At 48.6% G+C, this 8,824-nt stretch overlaps 1 pseudogene; it reads right to left on the minus strand.

Moving 5' to 3' along the window:
* Positions 1-7,995: 7,995 nt before the first annotated feature.
* On the minus strand, positions 7,996-8,104 carry LOC123088973 (uncharacterized; annotated as a pseudogene).
* Between the last annotated feature and the right edge of the window lie 720 nt (positions 8,105-8,824).

The following is an 8,824-nucleotide window of genomic DNA, read 5'->3' on the forward strand; positions in this document are numbered from 1 at the left end:
TCCGAGTGTTGGTCCAACCCAGAGCATCGTGCGGGGCCGTCCCTTGGCAACTTGGGTTACGTTGGCTCCCGTACGCTTAGCTTATCCGGTGTGCCCTGAGAACGAGATATGTGCAGCTCCTATCGGGATTTGTCGGCACAGCGGGTGGTCTTGCTGGACTTGTTTTACCATTGTCGAGGATGTCTTGTAACCGGGATTCCGAGTCTAATCGGGTCTTCGCGCTAGAAGGAATATCCTTCGTTGACCGTGAGAGCTTGTGATGGGCTAAGTTGGGACACCCCTGCAGGGATTTGAACTTTCGAAAGCCGTGCCCGCGGTTATGGGCAGATGGGAATTTGTTTATGTCCGGCTGTAGAAAACCTGAAGTTGACCTTAATTAAAATGCATCAACCGTGTGTGTAACCGTGATGGTCTCTTTTCGACGGAGTCCAGGGAGTGAACACGGTGTTGGAGTTATGCTTGATGTAGGTTATTCTAGGATCACTTCTGGATCATACTTTTATCGACCGTGCTTTGCCTTCTCTTTTCGCTCTCATTTGCGTATGTTAGCCACCATATATGCTAGTCGCTTGCTGCAGCTCCACCTCATACCTTTACCTTACCCATAAGCTTAAATAGTCTTGATCACGAGGGTGCGAGATTGCTGAGTCCCCGTGGCTCACAGATACTTCCAAACCAACTTGCAGGTGCCGATGAGTCCGTGCAGATGATGCAGCCAAGCTCAAGGAGGAGCTCATTGAAGATCTTTTCCTTTGTTTTGTTTTGTTCTAGTTGATCAGTAGTAGAGCCCAGTTGGGGTCGATCGGGGATCTGTGTAGCATTTGGGGTAGTCTTCTTTTATTTTGGCTCCGTAGTCGGGCCCTGATTGTATTTGGATGATGTAATGCTTTATTCATGTATTTGTGAAGTGGCGATTGTAAGCCAACTATGTATCTCTTTCCCTTATGTATTACATGGGTTGTGTGAAGATTACCTCACTTGCGACATTGCTTTCAATGCGGTTATGCCTCTAAGTCGTGCTTCGACACGGGGGAGATATAGCCGCATCGAGGGCGTTACACTTCTTCTCCGGCACCACATAAGGTGCCGGAACCAGCAGCTTCACTAGGAGAGCAGGGGCTGGGTCTTCGGGCAAGGGAGCCGGACAGTTAATCAGTCCGGACTTCGCCTGCCAACCCTGTCAAAGGTAAGGGAGTTTAGATCCCGCATAGAGTCAAATTATGAAGAAAACTTAACATCCTGTAAAAGATGAAAATATTTTAGCTCGCCAGCAGGACGCTGCGAGCTGAATCCGCGGTCTTCGGAGGCGGATGTGGGAGCCTCAGTGCCTTTGGTTAGCCCCCTCCAAACATCTTCGTATGTCGTGTCGAAGAGCCTGCTCAGAGTTCGGTGCTGCGCCGGGTTGAACTCCCACAAATCGAAGTCCCGTTCTTGACACGAAAGGATCCGGTGGACGAGCATGACCTGGACTACGTTGACAAACTTGAGCTGCTTGTTCACCAGGGACTGGATGCATTTTTGCAGTCCGGTCACCTCTTCTTCGTCGCCCCACGACAGGCCCGTCTCCTTCCAGGACGTGAGCCGTGTAGGGGGTCTGGATCGGAATTCAGGGGCTGCGATCCACTTCGGATCGCGTGGCTCGGTGATGTAAAACCACCCTGACTGCCACCCCTTCAAGGTCTCCACAAAGGAGCCCTCGAGCCATAGGACGTTGGCTATTTTGCCCTCCATGGCACCTCCACACTCCGCCTGGTTGCCGCGCACCACCTTTGGCTTGACGTTGAAGGTCCTGAGCCAGAGGCCGAAATGGGGACGAATGCAGAGGAAAGCCTCGCACACGACGATAAACGCCGAGATGTTGAGGATGAAGTTCGGGGCCAGATCGTGGAAATCTAGGCCATAGTAGAACATGAGCCCGCGGACAAATGGGTGGAGAGGAAAACCCAGTCCGCGGAGGAAGTGGGGAAGAAATACTACCCTCTCATGGGGCCTTGGGGTGGGGAGAAGCTGCCCCTCCTCGGGAAGCCGGTGCGCGATGTCTTTGGACAGGTATCCGGCCTTCCTTAGCCTTTTGACATGGCCCTCCGTGACAGAGGAGACCATCCACTTGCCTCCCGCTCCGGACATTGTTGGAGAAGGTTGAGGCAGGAAGTGCGGGCTTGGGCACTGGAGCTCGGGTGTGCAGAAGATGGATAGGCAAAGGAGGAAGAAGGCGTAGGTAAAAAGGTGGATCCTTAGCCCCTTATATGGGCAGATGCGACTATGCATCCCCACCAGCCTAGTAAAACTCGCTTGCCTCCCAAGTGCTGTGATAAATGGCGCGGTTGGGTTACCCATGTCCGTATTGATGAGAATCCCGTAGATAAAGGGGACATGATCTCTGCTTTGACAAGACGTGCCAAGGAAACCGCCTCGCAGAACACGCTGAGGTGGAAAAGTGAAAACGATTCGAATAAAGGCTTGGCCGTAGTGTGATGTCACGCTGCGGAATACGTCAGCAGATTAGATTTGTGTTAAATTATTCTCTCTGTGGCAATATGTGGAAACTTATTTTGCAGAGCCGGACACTACTCATGGTGTTTACGAACTTTTATGAAGAACTTGGAGGAGGAACCCGCCTTGCAATGCCGAAGACAATCTACGCGCCGGACTCGTCGTCATTGAAGTCTGGTTCAGGGGCTACTGAGGGAGTCCTGGATTAGGGGGTGTTCGGGTAGCCGGACTATACCTTCGGCCGGACTCCTAGACTATGAAGATACAAGATTGAAGACTTCGTCCCGTGTCCGGATGGGACTTTCCTTGGCATGGAATGCAAGCTTGGCGATGCGGATATTCAAGATCTCCTACCATTGTAACCGACTTTGTGTAACCCTAACCCTCTCCGGTGTCTATATAACCCGGAGGGTTTTAGTCCGTAGGACAACTTCATCATACAACAATCATACCATAGGCTAGCTTCTAGGGTTTAGCCCCCTTGATCTCGTGGTAGATCTACTCTTGTACTACCCATATCATCAATATTAATCAAGCAGGACATAGGGTTTTACCTCCATCAAGAGGGCCCGAACCTGGGTAAAACATCGTGTTCCTTGCCTCCTGTTACCATTCGGCCTAGACGCACAGTTCGGGACCCCCTACCCGAGATCCGCCAGTTTTGACACCGACATTCGCCAATGTTGACATGTTTAACCAATTTTCAAACTTGGGACTCTCATCCTCGAAGCCAACCTTCGAGCCAACGTCTTCTGCAAGGGCACCACACACGCATGTTGACATTGCTTGATCAAGCCGAAGAGGCATGATCGTCAGTTTCACCTCGATTCCATGCATACTTGTTATCGAATCTGTCACTTCTACAAACATTTCTAACGATAACTAGTTAGCCGAATTCTAACGCTGAGAGAGTTCGGTGCCGTCACTGCTAAAAAAAGCTAGAAGCTGGTTTATGACCTTGTCATCCCTGTTCTTGACACTGCCACACCACATTTGATCCCTCTGTCCCCCGGTCCCCTTGTCCCCCGATGAGAGAGGGGTGGACAATGGACACTTACAACTGTCAACAATGGTTAAGCGTTTCTACTCCATGAAGGGAGCCGCGGTGGGGTTTTATTGATCTGGCAAGGGAGTCCTCGTATGGTTACAGAAGTGTATGCCAAGGTACAACCAGAGAAGAGATTTACATGGGATAGGGAGAAGAGATAGAGAGAGAGAGAGAGAGATTTAAACAATATCTATCTCTAACTATTCTAACAATATGTAACTATCACATGATATATGATACGTGTGGTACAAGACCACAACAATATGTTTAACATCCTCCCTTAATCTGAACTTCTCAAGTTCAGATTACGCTTAAACTCTTCAAATGGTCTTGTAGACAATGCCTTCGTAAAACCATCGGCAACTTGATCCTTGGAGTGAACAAAACGAATTTCCAACTCCTTGCTAGCAACCCTTTCTCTCACAAAGTAATAGTCAATCTCAATATGCTTGGTTCTGGCATGAAAAACAGGATTAGCAGATAAATATGTTGCACCAAGATTATCACACCAAAGACAAGGAGTTTGTGTGTGACTTATTCCAAGCTCTTTAAGCATTGACTTAACCCAGATAATTTCTGCTGTTGCATTTGCAAGTGCCTTATATTCAGCTTCAGTACTTGACCGAGAGACTGTAGCATGTTTCTTTGCACACCAGGAAATCAAGTTAGGGCCAAAGAAAACTGCAAAACCACCTGTGGACCTTCTGTCATCTAAGCGGCCTGCCCAGTCAAAGTCAAAGAAAGCACTGACTAGGGTAGATGATGACTTACTAAAAGTTAGTCCAGTACTCAAGGTGTTTCTTATATATCTCAATATGCGCTTAGCAGCAGTCCAATGAGCTGTAGTTGGTGCATGAAGAAACTGACAGACTTTATTGACTACAAAGGAAATGTCAGGCCCGGTGAGAGTCAAATACTGAAGCGCACCCACCAAACTCCTGTACTTGGTGCCATCCTCTTGATTCAAGAGTTCACCTTCTGCAATAGAGAGTTTTTCTGAACTGGATAGTGGTGTTGGTGATGGCTTACAACCCTGCAAACCTGCTCTATTCAGAATATCGGTTGCATATTTTTCTTAAGACAGATGGAGACCACCTTCTTTGTTTCTCTTAACTTCAATATCAAGAAAGAAGTGCAAGTCACCTAGATCCTTCAAAGCAAATTCCGAGTTCAAATCTTTCAACAGGGCTGTTACCGCTTCATCTGATGAGCTTGTAACAATGATATCATCGACGTATATAAGCACAAACATTGATGTATTGAACTTATTATAGATAAACAATGAGGTGTCTGACTTTGAAGGAACAAAACCAAGTTTTTGCAACTTTGAACTCAAACGAGAATACCATGCTCTAGGTGCTTGCTTCAAACCATAGAGAGACTTATCAAGCTTGCATACATGAAAAGGTTTATTTTTGTCTTCAAACCCAGGAGGTTGCTTCATATAAACTTCCTCTTCCAGAACGCCATGAAGGAACGCATTCTGCACATCTAGCTGTCTGAGACTCCATCCTCTGGATACAGCAATAGATAGAACAAGACGAATAGTGGCAGCTTTAACAACGGGACTAAAAGTGTCCTCATAATTTATGACATACCTCTGTTTGAACCCTTTAGCAACAAGTCTGGCTTTGTAGCGATCTATAGTGCCATCAGACCTCTTTTTTATTCTGAACACCCACTTGCGATCAATAACATTTTTACCTCGTTCAGAAGGAACTAGATGCCAGGTCCTGTTTTTGTAAAGAGCATGAAATTCCTCTTCCATGGCCTTCTTCCACGTGGGGTCAGCAAGCGCATCATGTACAATGTGTGGTTCTCCGGTGGAAGCAGCTAAACCAAATTTCACCTTGTAGTTCACTGGTTGAATATTACCGGTTTGTACTCGTGTACGTGGCTGCTGTGTAGCCACAAAGGATCTAGCCACCTGCTGCTGCGTCGCTGCAACGTCAGAAGCTGGCGAATCCTGGGAGCTGAGCGATCCCGAGGAGGCTGAGCTGCCCTCGATGCCCGCCGGATCGTCTGCGGCCAAACGTGTGGTAGGAGACGAAGGAGAGGCCATAGAAGATCCGGGTGGGACAGCCTGATCGGGATCGAACCCCGCTGCATCTGGTGATGACGAGCACGGAGCCCGCCTGGCATACACGCGCGGCACCGGCGGGTAGCGTCCTGTCGGCCTGTCCCCAGGCGCCGATTGGGTGGCTGCGTCCGCGGGACCACGCATGCGAGGAGTGGACCGCGTGGCCGACGCGGGTTGGTGCGGGTCGGGCGCGGGCGACTCGGTGGTGCAGCCCACCTGGCTGGGCGAAAATCCCGGAGGAGATGCGGTCGGGCCTGCAGCAGTTAGGCGCGTTGATCCCGAGGGGGATTGCGCCAGGTTTTCCATGGCCACAAGAGGACGCCGTGGTACATGAAATTGTGTACTGTTTTCAGCCATTGTTGCATCATTTTCTTCCCTGTTTTTCTCTGCAGAAACATGCTCAGTTGAGATATTAGGAGAATTAGTCATAATAGTTAGATCAATACAATTATCATCACCACCAGAGACAGGGTTGGACAAGTTGGATGGTAGAAGAAGAATTTCCTGTCTAAGGAGAGCACCAGCATTTGGATGAAGTTTTTCGAATGGAAACTGATTTTCATCAAACACAACATCGCGAGAGATGTAAACGCGACCCGTTGAGACATCAAGACACTTGACACCTTTGTGTTGTGCACTATAGCCAAGGAACACGCATTGCTTGGAGCGAAACATGAGTTTGCGAGGATTGTAAGGACGAAGATTAGGCCAACATGCACAACCGAAAACACGAAGTGTAGTATAGTCAGGGGTGATGTGCAAAAGACGTTCGGTAGGAGTTTCATTATGGATGACACGACTGGGCCACATATTTATGAGATGAACAGCAGTAAGAAAAGCTTCATCCCAAAATTTGAGTGGCATAGAGGCTGAAGCTAGAAGGGCTAATCCTACTTCAACGATGTGTCTGTGTTTACGTTCGGCAGAACCATTCTGTTCATGCGCATGAGGACATGATACATGATGAGAAATGCCTATTTGCTGAAAAAAGGAATTTAGCTTCTCAAATTCGCCACCCCAGTCTGATTGCATGGCAATGATTTTACTATCGAATTTACGTTCAACAAGTGCTTGAAAGTTGTGAAAAACTTGAAACACATCAGAACGTTTTTAAGAAGATATATCCAAGTATATTTGCTATAGTCATCAACAAAGCTAACATAGTAAGAATGTCTACCAACAGAAGTGGGTGCTGGACTCCAAACATCAGAAAAGATAAGTTGTAAAGGCTTGGTAGACACACTAGAAGAAACGGGATATGGTAACTGATGACTTTTTGCTCGTTGACATGAATCACAAATAGTTTCTGAATTTCTCTCACCAACAACTGGGAGTTTATTTCTACTTAGAATTTGATGAACAGTAGCAAAGGATGGATGCCCTAAACGACTGTGCCACCTTTCAGCAGAGAGCTTGATGGCACCATACACTTGTTTATTGAACTTGCAATACTTGGGAAGCAACGAATAGAGTCCGTCCACACAGAAGCCCCTATGGAGAATCTGCTTCGTGACCTGATCCTTGATCAAAAAGAAATAAGGGTGAAATTCTAGAAACACATTATTGTCAAGGGCAATTCAATGATGAACGGAAAGAAGAGTTTTTGAAGCATTTGGAGCATGCAAGATTTCATTAAGGACTAGATTTTTGTGTGGGGTTTTGATAATTGATTGACCAACATGACTTATCTCCATACCTGGACCATTTGCGGCGGTGTAGACTTGATCATGGCCACGATACTTCTCATGCATCGTCAGTTTTCCCAACTCTCCGGTGATGTGATTTGTGGCACCCGTGTCCATGTACCAGTTGGTGTCAACACCGTATGATGTATCGGCTGCAGCTGCAACTTTTTTCTTTTGGGAGGTGTTATCGGCATAACAACAATCACAATCTTTTGCTAAATGATTTGTTTTCTTACAGATTTGGCATCTCCCCTCATAGCCATCATAGCCTTGAAAGCGGGGACGGCCCCTGTTGTTGTTGTTCAAGCCTCTGTTGGAGTTGCCTTGGTTTTGGTAGCCACCGCCACCATTGTAGCCTCCACCAAGGCTGTTCTGGTGGTAGCCGCCACCACCAGATCCATAGCCACCGCCACCAGAGCCATAGCCGCCGCCACCACGGCCATGGCCGCCGCCGCCAGTACCATAGGCGCCGCTAGGGTTGGCGTTGTAGCCGCCGCCACCGTAGTGGCCGCCACCGTTGCGTGATCCGCTGCCACCACCGCTGCCCTTCTGCTGGTTGCGGTAGCCGCCGCCGCCCTTCCCTTGACGACCACGGGAGGCGGAGTTTTCAGAAGACTTGAACGCGCCAGAGCCTGTGCCATGAAACATCTCCATCCTCTGGTCATAGTTAGACACAAGAGAGAAGAGTTGATCAACAGTAATTGGGACGGGGGAGACATCCAGCATGGAGACGATAGCCTGGTACTCCATGTCCAGGCCCGCAACAATGAAGGAGATCAGCTCGCCATCATCGATGGGTTTGCCCGCCGCAGCGAGTTCGTCGGAGAGTGCGCGCATGTGGCCGAAGTAGACCGACGCCGACTGGGAGCCCTTCTGGGCGTTGGTGAGGGCAGCCCTGATGTTGTTGGCGCGAGAGAGAGACATGGCAGAGAACATGTTCCCAAGCGCGCTCCAGATCGCATGTGATGTTTCCATCGATGCAACCTGAACCAGTACTTCCTTGGAGAGATTCCTAAGAAGGTAAGCTACTATTTGTTGATCCTGGATGAGCCAGGGGGTATAGGCGGGGTTCGGCAAGATCTAATCCTTGCCTTCTTTGTCTTTGGTCGTGATGGTTTTTGGAGGTTCTTCAATGGTTTTGTCGAGATACCCAAATAGCCCGGCGCCCATGATCTGAGACCGAGCTTGCGCTCGCCACAGAACATAGTTCGTTCGGGTGAGGGGTTCGGAAGTGTTGTTGTTGAGGCCTGAGTTTGTGGTGGAGCTGGAGGACGACATGGCTGGATAGGAAGAAAGCGGCTGGGAAGATCAATGGAAGATGCGGCTTGGGAGTTCTAATGGAGGATAGCTAGATGTGTTTGGAAAAGGCCTGCTCTGTATATGATGTCAACAATGGTTAAGCGTTTCTACTCCACGAAGGGAGCCGCGTTGGGGTTTTATTGATCTGGCGAGGGAGTCCTCATATGGTTACAGAAGTGTACGCCAAGGTACAACCAGAGAAGAGATTTACATGGGATA

This window comes from Triticum aestivum, chromosome 4A (genome assembly GCF_018294505.1).
Source record: "Triticum aestivum cultivar Chinese Spring chromosome 4A, IWGSC CS RefSeq v2.1, whole genome shotgun sequence".
Taxonomy (NCBI): domain Eukaryota; kingdom Viridiplantae; phylum Streptophyta; class Magnoliopsida; order Poales; family Poaceae; genus Triticum; species Triticum aestivum.